Raw genomic sequence first — 17,241 nt, 5'->3', positions numbered from 1 at the left:
TGCACAAGATGGTTGTCCTTTCCAAGTTTTCTAGGTAGACTTTGTACAGATATGGAAAAGAATTACAAAATGTCATGGAAGACATTATCAATTCTTTGCAGGGGTATTGGTCCCCTCACAAGAAAATTTGCTCTTTGATGGCAGTATGGGTTTTGTTTTACAACTCTTGGGGTAGGGATGGTTGCATCTCCTTGGTGTGCTGGCACAACAGTAGATACCCTCAAGCTTTATGATTATTTAGCACCACGGGGACTATTAACTGCTGGTAAGACTGCAGTTTGAGTTATTGGATTTCAATAACAGTTGCAGACTTGGCCTTTAATCTAATTTCCAGTGTGCTGTTTTATTTCTGCTTCATCCAGCATGGTGTCAGCAATGCAGGATCAGGCCATTCAGATTTGCTTACTGACTACTAATAAAACTCAATATAGAAATTATTGCTTGAAGTCACTATTTAACAAAGGACACAGCAAGACTTTGACTACTGAGTGACATTTTAATAGTTTGACTTTTTGCGATCCTGAGAATGTTTTCATTTAAAATAGGTTCCATGAATCAGCACATTTCAGAAAGAAATAGCCCAGTAAAAATAGGCTTGTGCTCTTAGTGCTTTTCTAACAAATTAGCAGATAAGAAAGTCATCTCTGTGAAGAAAAGGATGTGTGTGTGCTGAGGGGATCTGTTTCATTTGTTTGAGCTTTTTCTTTTTTCAGTACATATTTTTGTTCTGTAAAATTTGGAGCATTTTGTGATGATGGGAAAGTGACCAACTGTTACATAAATCAAGAGAATAGCTACCTGAAAACTGTTAAAGGAATGTGTTCTTTTTTTATTAGGACTATACACACAAAAAGTTATTAATAACGGATTTCTTCTGCCTTTGTCAGTGAATGCAGTATACACGGCACTGTCACCTTGGGATTTTGGTCAAATGGAAAGAAAAGGGTTAAGGTAAGGGGAATACAAATTGTTCGAAGGAGAAGCTATGTCCTTGTATGCCTTAGGTGACTTTAGATTTTAGAAAATATACTGCTAATGGAAAAACATTTTCGTTTTTCCAGTCCTTGCTGAGAGTACATAGAAAACTGGAGGACTGGTTTGGGTTTGTCCAACTGAACACATTTCAAAATCCCAGTTTAATGAACACTTGAGAAAAAATATGCCATTGTTAAAGTTTCAGCACTTTTCTTTACGTATTTACTGCTTTGAAACTGCTACAATTCAGAGCCAAGTCAAAATAAATCTAACCAGCTTGTGTTCTCCAGTTTATTTCTTGTTTGTGTCCTGACTTGCCATGTGTACACAAATGCCATAAGATTTACACGTATTTTTACTCCTGCATTGACTTACCAACACATCACTTAAACCCCCAGCCAATAACATAACAGACAAAAAGCGGCTCAGAAGAAGTACGGAGACAAATAGTGGCAGTTGTCTTTAGCTGAATCCACACTCAAAACATGAACTGTTTCCACGGCCTTTTGCTGGCCTACTCAAAAGCTATAAATGTTTATTTGAAAAAGAATATAGCCAGTTAACTCAGTTCACTCAAAGGGAAAAGAAGAATTACAGAGAGGACAGAAATAAGGCAGTCTTCCCTTGACAGCACTGCATAAAGTGTTCTAGGGGAAACAGTTTCTTCATCCCTTCCCAATCTCTCACCGGTTATTACACTAAAATGCACCCCAGACAATCACTATCATAATGAGGTTAACGGATATGATAAATTCAGCAGAACTGTTCTTTGTTTTTGATTGACTTTGTGGCTGTGAACTCCTAACTTCATCCTTCCCACACTTTACTCTATGACAGATTTTTTTTTTTTCTGGGGCTAATCTAAGTATCCGTTGACACATTTAAAGATTTTTGTGAAATCCTTGAATAAAAATTGAGGCAATAAAAAGTAATATAATTGTGAAAACACCTTACTGAAGGAGTTCCTTCTTTTTCTAGGACACCCCTCTGGTGAAGAGGCATGCTGCTACATCAGATCACCAGAGAAGCAAAGATTGTGCTTGAGCACGGAGGATCCCATGTACATTTTGCAGAGCCAGAGGGCAATTACTTTACTGTTGCCTGGCCCACACAAACACCATACCAAGAGAAAAGAAAATTTAAAATACATTTTTAATGCTGCAAGATTAAACAAGGGTGCCATAAACAATTGTCATCATTCAGTGTGTGATATTTTACACATTTCAAATTTACAGTGTCCCTTTTAAGAGCCATAAAAATCTTTAACAGTTGTGCTGCTGTAGGGCTTACACTTATCTGTTGTAAAAAAACAAGTGGGAGTCAGTGTAATGAAAGAGGTGCATTTGCCCTCAAATTCCTTTAGGCACTGAATTAGATATCCTCAAAATAGGGCATGGATCAGAACTGCCGCTTTCTGCTAATCAAAGGATCAGACATTTTCAGAAAGAGGATGTGTGGGTTTTTTTATGTGTGCATAGGCATAATCTTTTGTTGAATAAAATTTAGAGGGGAAAAAAAAAAAGTGACAGTGAACACTCCTTTCTGTTCGCTTGCCCCTAAGTTCCACATCTGCTCAATGTGCACAGCAGCCTTATTCTGATCTCTGTAAGCAAAAGGAATCTTTTGCATCAAAACCTGGGCAGCTGAGAACGTTCTTAAGTATCTCCTAGTGTAAAAAAAGTACGGTGTAAAAGAATTCCTGGTGCTGTACCTTAGGGCTTTAGAATGACAACTTTAAGATTTGGAATTATTTTTAGGGAAAAAAAAGAGAGAGAGAGAGTGAGAGAAGAAATTATTATAGGAGCTGGACAGCAGAACAAGATGAGAAAAGAAGCTGAGTTAAAGTTACTGCAGCTTTCATTTCACTGGTCTTCTCCAGGCACTCTGCCCTGGCACTCCCGCTTTTCCCACCTTTCTGACTTTTCCCTTTCCCTGTGTCTTCCCTTGATGGAGTGTCAGCAGGAGAGAAGAGGTGTCAAAGCAGAGGAGGATGGCTCAGAGAAGACTGTGCCTCTCTGCTAGGAGCAGGGGAACCAGAACTGCATCATCTCATTCCTTTGCAAAACTGTTTGCCAATATTTTGAAATAAAGAAGCAAAACAGAGGATTCTTAAAATTCCACTGGTTACCAAGCATTAAATGTACATGGCTATTAGGGATAAAGGTTCTTTAATCAGTTTTATTTATTAAAATACAGCTATGTATGTATATCCAAAGCAGTCAGAATGTAGGAGCTATCAGCAGTGTAACTAAAAGACAGCATTAGTCACATTGCAAGTTCCAAGTTTGAAATATGAAAAAATAATTATACAGCTTAAATACAAAAAGACTAACCTTTTTCAACAATATTTTTATTTAGATAATTGTCACTTTCAGCAGAGGAACAGATTTTGCTTAAAGTAAAAAAAAATAAAAAATAAAAAACTAATTTTTTCCCCCAAACTTATCATTTCTAACTAAAGATAGGACCATCTGCCCACTTACACAAGCTGGGTGTCTGGCCATGAAAGTCTGATTTTTCATGCCAAATTGAATAGTTATCAATGGCTTAATATTTATTTACTTATTTGAGGGGGAAAAAAAATCAAGCTGCTAAAAATTAATTGGTTAATTTGCACAACTTGCAGTCCCACTGCTGTTTCTCATAGTATCTTAACACACCTGATGAATGTGGTTGCTGTGTAGGCATCCAGTTCAAAGCCCAGTGAGGTCCCATCATGCCCAGTGGAATCACAGTCAACTGTTACCCTGGGAATCTGACTGCAGTTTTCAAAGGAACACAAATGTTTGTTTATCAAAATAACAATATGAACTGCTATTGAGTGCTTCATTTATCCAGCATACATAAGTGGCTAATCAGTAGTAGTAGCTTATTATTAAATACAAATGGTTTCTTATTTACATAAATAAGGCTAATGTTACTTCTCTTGCCAGTTTTGGCATACTTGATAGCCATCACAGACTGTATGGGCATCCAAAGCGCCTTCACTGGTCTTGCCAGCTTAAGCGGCAATAAATCTGATCTTCGTTTTTAAATTGCAGTTTAATATTGCTATAGCCCACAAGATGGATTTGAGAATTTGCATCTGATTACAATTTTTTGTAAGAGCAGCCTTCCTAAGTTTCACAGTTAGTGCCATCGCCGTGTTCACCAATGGCAATGTGATCTCATTGATGCTGTTCGTCAATATGTTGATGGTACATAGGCACTGGAACTGCAAAAATTAAAGATTTCATCCCTTGCCAATTCAGAATTGCTATTTATTTACTTTGGGGTCTATTTTAATTTTGACTCATTTGGGGACTTTATTCAATACACTAAGGGTTTGCTTAAACAGGGACACTCAGGAAAGTTAATCCAAAGTAATTAAAATAGTGAATTTAAAGTGGATTAGTTAAACCACATTAAACCCCAGTGTGGACTGGGGTTTAATGTGGTTTAACTAATCCACTTTAAATTCATACCTTTAGTTAATTTGGATTAATTTTCCTGAGTGTCTCTGTTTAGACAAGCCCTAAAGCCCCAATCCTGTAAACAATTTATGCACACGAGTATTTGTATGTGACGTACTTAATTAGCCTTGATTCAGGAAAACACTTAAGCCCCACAGAAATCAACGGAACTTAAGTGTCAATGGGTGGTTTTGCCCAAATCAGGACCAAAGGCACCACAGGTATAAACACTGCCCTGGACACTAGTCACTAGGAATTACTGTTCATTTTTAGATACTTCTAGCACTTTCCTTGATATCCATATATCCATACTATTTTTTTTTTCTCGTTTCTTTTCACTTCTGCAGGATACTTTCATTACTCCACTCTTTACTCTTTTACTCCACTCTAACTACCTTCCCCATCTCTCCAGGCACAGATCTAACAAACACATTGTACGTCAGATCACGCTGACAGGATTCTGCTGATGCACCATGTGTTTCAGCATCAGGAGCTTGGATTCTTTACATCCTTCAGAAGAAGTCTCACCTGAGGCAATTTTAGCTGAGTTAGATTGGAGTGCATGGCTCTTGTTCTTCACATTCTTCCCAAAATCTGTTCATCAGTTTGTCTTTCTCACTCTTCTTTGCTCGATTCATTTAAAATATTTCTGAATGCATTAAGTAGCACATCTTTGTCAAACTTATGTGATGAATTTCCTCTCCTCTCCTCTCCTCTCCTCTCCTCTCCTCTCCTCTCCTCTCCTCTCCTCTCCTCTCCTCTCCTCTCCTCTCCTCTCCTCATTTTCATATGGATGTGGACAAGAAGGCTTGGAGAATGAAAAAGACAGAACAATACTCATAATTAATTCAAGTTCATGATCGGAAACATTTCAAAAGAATGCACAAAAAGAAAACTTCAGAGCAAATTAGTGATTCTTTACAATGGAAATTATGAGATTAATGGAAGAAAAGAAAACTAAAATCAGCATACCTGTTCTTAATGGGTGTATGTAGAATATATCTCACTGCAGAGTCTAGAAATGCTAGGAGTACTCCGAAAGCACTCTTAGTTTCTCTATGGGAATACAGTTGCTTGATAAGAGAACTTCTTCCAACTCATGGAAGAAGCTGCAGTCATTATAATTTGCTAAATTTCCTGAGATATCCACAGATTCCTAAAATGGTAAAATTTTCCAGATTCCAGATGAAATATAAAATCCAAGCATGTATTGAGTGTATGGATATTTATATAAATACACTTGCATATACATACAATCATATCTATATTCTAAATAAAATAAATGAATATAATTCTTATATGTTAGAAAATCTAGTGAACTTTTCACATTGAATGCAAGAGTTAACTAAGCCAAAAGATGAGGATTTTTTCTTTGTAATTTATTGAACTGAGGAATTTACGCTAAACTCTTTCAAAATAAATAAAATCCTGCTAAGTATCATGCATGTTAATAACTTTGAAGATGATAAACAAACTGGAAACTCCTTAAAGAATGAGAAACTAGAATACATTTCTAGGTATGTTACCAGATGAGATTCCTTATGTAAGAAATGAATGCAGGAGGTTGCTATTTTCCACTTTTCTTCCTCTTAAATTGGCTTCTGCTGTCATATGTGCAAACAATCTAAGCAATCTTTTGCTATGGATAATACTTACAATTAGGACGTTAAGAACCTGTATAAAATTTAGCAAGGTTACAGACCAAAAAAATGAACAATGCAATTAATCATGCAACTTATAAAACAGGATTTTTCATATTTCCACTGTGCAATCAATAAGATTTCACCAAATTTTCCCCTTAAAAATACTTCTAGCCCTAAGAATATTCAATTCAACTCCTAATATAATAATATAATGAGGAATATACAGCCACAAATATCTCATCTTCATCTACACAAAGCTTACGCGTCTTGTTTTGTAATTCTGCACACTGGTCATACTTTCAGTGTAAATTCAGAAGGTAAAAGCCTTTTGTTCTTAACTCCTCCGTAATCTTGTAAATATAGAAAATAATAGTATTTGGAATTTATTTTTCCTTTTATTATTGAGTAAGTAAAAGGGATTCAGCCCCTTACAATTAAAACTGTGGTCTAATTTTGGGGTGGAACCTCCATTCAGGCTTAAATTGCCATTTTAAGTGTTACTATGAGCCTAACAATTGATTGCAAATGAAACAAGAATAAACCACTTTTGGCAGATTCTGCTGTTGTTTTTCCTGCTGGCTTTTGTTCCAGCTTTTATTTTCCATGGGAAAATTTTCATATTGAGAATACCGAGAGGGCCAAATCTTTTAAGACATCCCCTAAGTGCACACACAATTAGATATCCTATGCTCATGTAATTACTCCAGTAGTTATTTAGACAACTCACAATTGCCTGATTTGAGTACACAGTTGGAGCATGTGCCAAAGGCAGGTGCACACTTTTTTTTTTTTTCTTTAATTTAACAGTAGCACAAATCTACAGGTTTAATTCTTTACATTACCCCTTCACCTCCCGAGAGAATGCTACTTATGCACATGTTCTTATATGGAATGCACTGCATTACAAAAGCAGAAAAGATGTATTTCCACATGTTTATAGTGGACTGGTCACTGTGATATATGCAGACTGACTGTAGATGGCTGTATGATTTCTAAATCAAATGCTGTGCCCTGTATTGAAAAAAAAAACACAATTTCATTACTGAGCTGTTAAGTATTCAAAGCATATTTTACTAGACAAGAATTAGATGTTTGACTGCTTTTGTTTTTCTTAATCTGCTCCAACATAAAACAAACGTGAGGAGTGACAAACAGAAAATCATGGTATCAAACGCAAACTGAAACAACCTGATTGAAATTAATATACATAATGACATTAATGACATACCAGAAGATCCTCATTTCTTCAGGTTTATTGTTTTTGGTGATTTTTTTTTTTTTTTTTTTTTTTTTTTTGAGAGGGGAAGTAGGTTTTTTTGTTTGTTTCGTTTTTGGTGCTTTTTTTTTTTTTTTTTTTTTTTTTTTTTTTTTTTTTTTGCCTGTGCTTTTAAATCTGCAAACTTTTAACTTTAAATTCCTCTTTCTACTTTAAACATTCTCTTGTAGCAAAAATTTCAGTGCACTGATGTAAAACACTACCATCAGCAGGGTGGAACCTACTTTGGTCTCTCTTTTTTCTTAACATCTGGGAATCAAAAACATCTGTAGACTGGCATGGAGATTTCCTTTCAAAGTATATTTGGCAAAGCCACATGGACATGTTGATTATATTGCCTTAAAACAGCCCACAAAGCATTAAAGTTTTTTTCTCTGGAAATCAGGAGTACTGCAAGTAATGTCATCAGAGATGAGACACAACACTTCCATTCTTCACGTGATTACTACTAACTTACTAAGTTTTATTTTAGTTTCATATTTTGAGGTACATCTCAGATAGACTGATCCTTCCTATGCTGTCCATGCTGTCAAACTGCGAATTTTAGGCTCATTTTTCCTAGATTGAGACAGAAGTAATAAAACCACTTTAGCTAGTGTTGGATTATGGGCTATGTCTCTACTTTGTCCTTTTTGTCCTATACTACATCTCCAAAAGCTTAGGTATCCATTGCACTATTAGGTCCAGTCAGAAAATACAAAATTGTGGCAAACAGCAATTTAGGGCATATTGTATTTTTGGACAGTTGTATAAATGTGCAAGGTCTTGTATTTTGGTCAAAACAAGCCCATGCATGAGGATTGGAGCAGTGGCTGGAAAGCTGTACAGAGGAAAAGACTCCATGAGTGTCGGTTCTCACTTGGCTCAACATGAATCAGCAGTGTGCCCAGGTGGCCAAGAAGGCCAACGGCATCCTGGCTTGTATCTGAAGTAGTGCAATCAGCAGGAACAGCAAAGCAATCGTTTCTGTGTGTTCTGGTGAATCTGCACCTTGGGTACTGTGTTCACTTTTGGGTTCCTTTCTATAAAAAAAGACAGTGAGACCCTGGAGCTTGTCCAGAGAAGGGCAACCAAGCTGGTGAGGGGTCTGGACCACAAGTCTTATGGGGAGCAGCTGAGGAAACTTGTTCAGTCTGGAGAAAAGGCGGCTCAGGGGAAACATTTCTCTCTGTAACTTCCTGAAAGAAGGTTGTAGGGAGGTGGGTGTTGACCTCTTCTCCCAGGTAATGGTGATAGGACGAGAGATTATTGCTTCAAGTTGTGCAGGATGTTCAGGGCAGATGGTAAAATTTCTACTCGGAAATAGTGGTGAGGCATTGGAACAAGCTGCCCAGAAGGTGGTGGAGTCACTGTACCTGGAAGCTTTCAAGAACTGTGTAGATGTGTCACTCTGGGACATGGTTAGTGGGCATGGCAGAGATGGGTCAACAGTTGGACTGGATGATCTTAGTGGTCTTTTCCAACACTAATAATTCTATGATAAATATGTATGGTACAGCTCTTCTGGCAAGTAAAACAAACCCTCCGGTGCTAAGTGGTCTTCTAAAATAGCTCACATGCTTTTAGAACTTATAATGAATGCCCAAGCGGTGCTCAAGCAGCATCCTTGGCAGCAGCAGGCCTCTGTCACCAGGCAGGAAGCGCCCAGTCAGCCTGGGTGCCAGCAAACACAGCTCAACACATCATTTATAATGTTACAGCACTGCGCTGGTTTGTGACATTCATGTCCACCTTCTGTGAGAAAGTTTTCTGAGTAGTGTGAACCCAGCTAGCTGCTTCAAGGGAGAGCTGCACTGAATTCATTTCAAACAACCTCAGTACAAGCCACTCCAGGTATGATTTATGTACATAACTGGGCATCCTTAGAAAGCGAACGGCACAAGAAAAAAAAATAGAAAAGAAAAAAAGGATAACCACCTAATCTCAACAGATCCCAGCGCCCCATTCTGCTGCTGCTGCCTCCGAGGGCTGGTGAGGACAGGGTGGGAACGGAGCTTGCACAGCTGCCCGAGCCGAATCCCGAGCCGAAGCCCGACCCGACCCGACCCGTCCTCCTCCGCACAGCCAGACCGCCACATTGCCGGTGCCACTCAGCCCCAGTGCCGTGCAGGGAGCGGGGAGCGAGACCCAGGAGCAGACAGCTGCGACCACGACCGCCGCGGCCTCACCGCCGCCTTGCGCGCCTGCGCGCAGGGAGAAAAGGGGAGGGTGAGGGTGGGAGGCGGTGCTATCACGCGTCTCCGCGTGCGGGCAGGGAGCCCTTCCCCTTCCCTTCTCTTCCTTTCCCTTCCCCGGGCCTCCCCCAACGCCTCCCCCTGCCCTGCGTCCCTCGCAGGGCGCCGGGCCGGCGCGGGGGTCTGCGAGCAGCGCAGGGAGGGAGGGAGGCGGGGAGGGAGTGGGGAGAGAGAGAGGGAGAGAAAGAGAGAGAGGCTGAGCCAGATCTTCATGCCACTGCAGGCAGCAGCAGCAGCAGGTAAAACCAGCCCCGGAGCATCTGCTCCCTTCACCCGCTTACCCCCCTCCCCGCCGGCCGCCCCGCAGTCAAAGTGCGCCGGCCCCCGCCGGGCCTCTCCCGGCGGCGCCGCCCCGTCCCGCCGCCCCTGGCCGTCGGCGCGCAGCGCTGGGGCTGGTGAGGCCTGCGCGCAGCGGGTGCCGCGGGCCGCTGCCCGGCCTCCTCCCGCTGCTTCCCGCGGGGCCGCCTCCTCCGGGCCCGGCGGAGGGCAGGTGCTCCCGGTAGGGACCGCTGAAGCCAGAGCCTCGGTTCTGGGAGGTGGAAGCAGGGAGGGAGGAGGAGGAAGCAGATGGTCATAAGGTTGTCCCCCTCTGGATTTTTTTTTCCTTTCCATTGTTGTCGGTGGTAATTCTGATGGCTGAAGAGGGAAGAGTTAAGGTCGAAGTGATTTTTCTTTTCCCAGGCCTTGACAAAGAGTTTTTGGAAAACGTCAGGTTTCCCTCCACTTTCTTGACCCTGGTGACTGTCTTTCCTTTCCTTCCCACTCATCTGACCCCAGTCTGTGCTGACTGCCCAATTTATTGCCTACAGAGTGACAGTTTTAGACTTACTAATTGCCACATTTGGTTATCTTTATGTTATGGTAGTTCAAGCAGTGTAGTCAGTATGGATTTCAGTGCAAGGGCTGCAGTTGGCACATTTTAGTTGTTGGAAGGTTTCATCCTCTTAGGTTGCTGTACCATACCCATCAGTTGTGTAGTGTAGGTACATATCCTATGGTGTTATTCATCCTGGGGGCTTCATGGTTTGCTTTTAAGGAATAGTTGTCCCATCACACTGACAGAACATTGCTTTAAGTGGTACATATGACTTGAAATACTTAACAAACAAGAAGAATGTTAGTTGATATGTGAAAGGCTCGTATTCCAAAGCATACTAGATTGGGTATCAGGAGTCAAGAATGGTCTTCTAGTTTTGCCATGCAGCCATACAACATCCTTTTGCTGCTTTATTGCTAGCAATCCTTATTTGCCCTTACAGAGTACTCTGCAAGTTGGTTTAAAAGCACAACTATCCTCATACCAATGTAAGTTCATTGAAGTTTATCAATTCTGTTGTTTGCCACACTTTCATTCAGTGATAGCATCTCTGTGAAAACGAAACCTTCCACAGTGTATCCCAAATAAATATGGGCTGTTTATTGGAATTGAAAATATTTTTTGAAAAGTCGAAGGTAATAAAACACACAGATAAATTAATCCCAGATCCCACCTATCTCAGAATCATTGCTCACTACTTACTTTGTAGCTCAATCCAACAGGCAGTCCTAAAACTGGGCAGTAATAACAGTGTATCATTTTGGGGCAACAATGTTTCTTCTTTTGGAAACCAGTCCTTGTTTTGTAATACTTGACAGCCTTAATGTTACCATGAATAACAAATTGCCAAACTTCTTGTTTATTGACATGTGTGGCCTGTTCATATCACATTCATAAATATAATGGGAGTGATTACTGGACTAGGTGCAATTTGTGCAATTTAGGTTTTGTAATGCATTCTGACACATCTGATAAAAACAGAACTAGACACAGACCAGCCCAAAGAAATTGGTGAGTTTTTAAACTTACGTGAAGTTCATAACATTGTTGATCCATCAACGGGAACTTACCCCTGCATGATTTGCACACCTTCATTATGAACTTCAGCTCATAACAATGTATGAGATCACAAACAATTCCTCTTTTTACATACAAGCGTATATTGGGAAGAAGGTGCATGGTTGATCTTCCCCCACCTTCCCTCCAATTTTATGATGGCTTAATTTGTAGAAATTGTTGATATAGTCAACTCCCATACAGGCTGAACATTTCAAAAGATACTGGTGGCATCCTTTTATTAGTGAGGTGAAGAGTCAGGAGGATGTTCTCCAGCTTGATGAATAGCAATGACAACGAAGTAAGGGCTTGTACTGGTGCTAGCATTCAAGAATTAGTAACACTGGTGGGATTGTTGTTTGTTTTGCTTTGTTTCACCTGAGGGAAATCACAAGCCCAATTTTATACAAGTGATTTTCAGATCGTGCTGCAGTGTTAGCAAAGCTCACTTGTCACACAAAAGATGGTCATACCTTCCCTTAAAATACCATTGCACCTGCAAGAGTGACACTTAGCCTTGTGAAAACATTCCTCTCACATTTGTCCTTTATGTTACAGAGTTGGTTTTGTTCTTTTATTTTTTGTTTGTTCTTTTATCTTTTGTTTACATTTCAGTAGTGGAATTCTTTTGGAATTTGCTATCTCATATTAGCTTGCAAGTGAAGTGTGATTTGGTGGAAGTTACATGTGTTACATGTGCTCTGCCTGCCTATGATTTACACTACTGTAGATATTTGCTGTCTCTGGCTTATTCTTGCTATTATAACTTCATTTTTTACTATGGAAGGACTATACAAAGAGCTGCTTTGCACTTTGCCCTGTAAGGAATTCTGCTGCTGAAGTCTTTTTAGAAAGTTTACTCTGTGCTCCATCCTTAGGAGCTTTATCTTAAACTGTTAGGTACGCTGCTGTAATTGGCAACAGCTGTTGCTGAGAATTGTGGAGGATAGACAGTTTCTGAGATAATCAGTAACTAGTCCATTTGAGGCTTTGTTGATTAGCGAGTGTACGAGAATTTTGGATCAGGAGTCAGTGATGACTGCAGAGTGCAAATGTGGTATGGTATGTGAATAGTTTGCCTTAGCCTCTACGCCATTCTGGAGTAAATGCAATACAGGTTTTGGGTGTTCTAAGCCCAGTAAGCTGCCCAAGGCAGCCCACTCAAGGCAGCCCATTAAGGTAGCCCATAAAAGTACAGGTATTTGGCTGTGTTGTACTGTAGGAGAAAGAGGGCTGTGAAATATGATGTGAAGGAGTTGTTTGCCTGTGTTTGACTGCTGTATTAATGAGCCTTCAAATCTTTTTTTTTTTTTACATCAGAAAGAGTAAGCATAATTGTTCCCATTTCCAATTTTTGAAAGTTGGCATTGAATTGTGTTTTGCTTGATAATGTTTTTAGTTAACCATGTTAACTAAAACCAGTTTTTTGTTTTTTTTTTTTTTTATTTCCTGATAAATTCAGCTTCTGAGATTGAATACTCTCTAAAAAGAACTCAATACAGAGTTGAAGTTTCTATCATATTAGGTAGCGTTATAATCTGATAAATCGTATTATTTTTATTTATGTTAAATACAAAAAGGAGTGATTTGAATTTTATCTGTATCTGTGTGTGAGATGGTCGTTGAGGAGACATGGTTAACTCTATTTATATTCTGAGAGCTGGCATTAGACATGAGAGAGCCAAACTGAACATTTCTCCAGACTGCATCCAAACCTTGGAGAGGAACATGCAACAGTTGGCAGTCCACGAGGATAAAGGTCAAGGAATTACTAAACAAAACAGAAGTAGCTGTTTTGCCTGTGTTAATGGCTAGATGTCTATTTCTAAAAAGACTGGAGCCATATCACAATCTGAAGTCTAGTTGGAAATAATTTGAAAATAATAGGAAGAATCACATCACTGATGTTGAACTGAATGTGGTGCAAGAGAGTCATCATTCCAGTATCTTGTGCTGTATTTTTTGATAAAACTTTGTATTTACCTATGTACTATTTAAGTTGAGGTGCTTTTAGTTCCATTAATGGGTTAGCAAATCTGTATTTTAGTTTTATTAAAGAACGTTATTACGACGTTGCTAATTAATCTAGTGCAAGTATGCAAAATTCATGTGGTTTACTTAAGTTGACTTTTCTGCACTACTATATCATGTGGTGCTGCTTTGGAGTGGAGATCAACACTGTCTTGATATATTCACATTTGCTTCACCTCGAATGTATTACAGCATCAGTTTTTGTCTGAATGGATACTTTTTTTTTTTAGCTGAACTTCTCGTTGGCTAAGCTTTTTTCAAAAGTATATCAAGATATTGAGAATCTACCATTTACTTCTCTGGATGACTTGTTTCAGTGATTCATCTTTTCCACTATTTAAAAATAAGGCATGCAATTATTGTTTGAATACATTTGAATGCATCTGTCTTTCACTGGTTCTTGTTGTTATGTCTGAATTCTCTTTCACATCAGACTGCCTTAAAAACTTTATTTGTCCCTTTGACACAGTTGTCTCTCCTAGCGTCAGTTCCTAGCGTTTAAAGATAGAGGTAGCTTTTAAAATACATAGATTGAAATCTATGATCAACAGATCACAGATTTACTGGGCTGACAGCCCTAGGACTCTTGGAGAAGTTTAACAAGTATGCTGATGTAAAGTGTTTGTCTCACCATGTTTTTTAACATCTGATCTGGAACATCTGTTTAACAAATGAGTTGGAAGGAAAATCAATATAATGTGATACAATTACACCATTTTGAATATTTCCAACTATAGAGTGAAAGTGTTTATTGGCTATTTTTGATCTTTGCGTATGATTTTTAACCCTTCTGCCACCTTTGCCTAGCCACAGGGCTGTGCTGGTGTTGAGATGGTGTGCAGTGCTGGTGCAGCTGGCTGCATCATATGTGATGTTTGATGTTTCTCAGCTTCTACACTTCATAACTGTTTCGTGTTGATGGTGATCCACCTCACACTTTTCCGTATTGTTGATCCTGTTTTACTTGTAATGCTTTCTTCATGTTTTTCTTTTTTTTTTTTTTTTTCCCAAAAAACCATCAGTATTCAAACATCTGGGGTGAATTTTAACCCAATATGTCCTCTTTGTTAGTTGTAAAACTGACTGACTGCAGATAAAAGATATGTTAAGGATGGCTTCCATTTGCATGTGTTCCAGTTCGGATTTTTCTTCCCAGTCAGTTATGTTCCTAACTTTTTTCAGCTTCAGAAATGTAGAAACCTCAGGAATGTGAGAGTGTGCTGCATGATAAGTTTATGTTTGTTTCAGCGATCTCTGGCTGTGTAATCAGATCATGATCAAGTGGTTCTTAGGCTATCCGCAGTTCCTTGTCCAGTGATTCGTTTGAGCTGTTATAATGGGCTGTATGGTAATTTCTCTGTGCCCATTACAATAGTGTTAGAAAACTGTTGCTAATAGTTTTTTAGAAACTGATATTTTCACTCTTGGCTGCTTAGGATCCTGGGATATTTGGTTTCATTCAGTTTGACATCTCTTTCAGCAAATCATAGGTATACACTTATGAAAAAAAATCCTCCTGTTATCTAGTTGGAGCTGAGGCTTTGTAGCAGAGTTCCACTTGCATTGCCCTTTGAGCTGTTACAATTCTTATACCTGTATCCCATGATTCTGAGTTACCAGGTAGTAAATAACTGAAGTACGTTTTCTGAGAACCTAGTTGTGCATGCTTCATAACAGGAGCTATTTTTGTTTAATCACTAGCCTTTACACAACTGGATTTCTGGCCTTCTTAACGGGAAGGAATATAGATTTCTGATGTTTATTGAGAAAAGAATTTCAAGGTACAGAACTTGTTAAATTTTTAAAGAATTTTTCTAGAACTGTAGAGGTATGGTTTTGGCATTTAGACTTCACTCTGATGTTAGCATAAAGATCATACCTTGCATCAGATAAACTGTCATCAGGGTTGTTAATTTGTCATTTACAGTAGCCAACAACTGGTGCTTTACAGGAGGTGAAAAAAAAATCCCAGTTGTGGCATAATCTCCATACCAAGGAGCTCTTCAATTTTTTTTTTGTTTGTAATGGTTTATGATTATGAAATTTTTCTATTAGCACCAATGGAAGCGGCCAATTGCTTCTGTATCCTGTATGATGTGTATATAAGCATTATATTATTCAATGTTTTTTTTCTTTCTGCCCTTATTTACAGCAAGGCAACATCTGGATCTGGATGGTGATCCATCTGTATTTCACTGTTTGGACGTGTTGCAGAGTTGATCTATTTTCTAATCTTCCCTACCAGATTCGCTTTAAAAAAAAAAAAAAGTGTTTTTTTCCTGATCTGTGATTAGTTTTTCTTACATCTGTGCTTTAAAAGAAATTGTCAATGTTCACACTGTCCTTTTCAGATGTAAATTTGGACACTCTTAAAGTAAAGACTTCGAAGACTCGTGATATGTTTCACATTTATTTCACAGTTGTTTTCACATAATCATGCCTGCTGCACTGTAAATGTGAACAAGAGGATCCAATGCCTAGGCGGTACTTGGATTTCTTGTACCTTCTTGACTAAATTTTATCTCGAGTATTCATGATTAACATTTGGTAGTTTTGTAGAGCCATTCATCCATAAAAGAAAATGACGTTAATCATTTCCAGTGAGAGGGAAGTGACTTATTCAAGGCCAAACAGAAACTCTGAGTGGGAGCTCCGGTTAGAACCCAGATTTTAGATTATCCATCACAGTTAATTCACTGCAAAATATTTAGTAAATCGCACTGTTTAAACGAGTTTGCTAAATTGTGGAAAAGATTATGTAATATGTCTTTACTAATTAAATTGTAGGCTTTGTCAAATGAATTTGAGAAGCACAGTGAAAGAGTAGATTTAAGGAGAATAGTATTAATCATCACAGGAAGAATTTAAGCAAATATTTAGCAATACACTTCTCTTAGTGTAAATCCATTAGGTTATTTCATAGTTGTGCTGGTTATAATGGAATTATTAATTTCTGTAGTGAGAAGAGTGGCTTTCAGCTGATGCTAATGCTCTTTTTGTATGGCCTGCTTCCTATAAGACATTGCACGACTTTCACAGCAGTGACTTAGAAACATGCAGCATATACAGACTGTATTTTATTTGGAACCATGTATGCGAAAGAAAGGGAAGAGCTTTACTTGACTTTCAGTTATTCATGAGTCCACAGAACGCTATTTCCTCCTTTAGGCCTGACTCATTTTTAATTTACATCATTTTCACGTATGCCTGTGGCACTAATAAATATACGGTTTGGAGAAAAGTTAATAAATCCAAGTACTCTACCTTGCCAATTCTCTTATACATTTGTATAAAACATATGCGTCTGTGCATATTTATATATATACACACATATATATGTATTTTTTGTACGCTGAAAATCAAAGCTATTGCTGCTTTTACAAGTCATTGTATCACACAGCATGTGCAATGCATTAAGCACTCTAATACGTACATCTAACAGGCCAAAGTCTTGACCTTATTTAGTTTTAATTGTTGATTCACATTTATAAATAAAATGTATTCTGGCCCTGTTAGTTCTCCTGCTGCATGAAAACATGAAGTGAATAATGTTTAAGAGATTGTTTTGTTCTGAAGAATGCAGAAGTTGGGGCGCCACTACATTTCCTTTCTGTAGCTGTTTGAGAGAGAAGCAGATGAGTGTGTGTAGAGGAACAGGCAACGGGCAGGAACTGCGTGACTTCCTTAAGCAGAGGAACTCATATCCAAATTAGTAGAAAGATTTTTTCTGAGCATGTATATGTTCAGATATTGTGAA

The 17,241-nt window shown here is 38.7% G+C and overlaps 1 protein-coding gene across 5 annotated transcripts in view; it reads left to right on the top strand.

The window, feature by feature from the left end:
- The first annotated feature begins 9,586 nt into the window (after positions 1-9,586).
- Positions 9,587-17,241, top strand: part of TBC1D5 (TBC1 domain family member 5) — a 295,713-nt gene continuing 288,058 nt past the window's right edge. For all 5 annotated transcript variants that reach the window (XM_048950415.1, XM_048950416.1, XM_048950419.1 and 2 more), the window contains exon 1: positions 9,587-9,819. The gene's annotated coding sequence lies outside the window, so the exon portion shown is untranslated. The remainder of the gene's footprint in view (positions 9,820-17,241) is intronic.

Source organism: Lagopus muta, chromosome 7, assembly GCF_023343835.1.
Source record: "Lagopus muta isolate bLagMut1 chromosome 7, bLagMut1 primary, whole genome shotgun sequence".
Classification (NCBI taxonomy): Eukaryota; Metazoa; Chordata; class Aves; order Galliformes; family Phasianidae; genus Lagopus; species Lagopus muta.
This window is presented reverse-complemented; position numbering and strand designations above follow the sequence as displayed.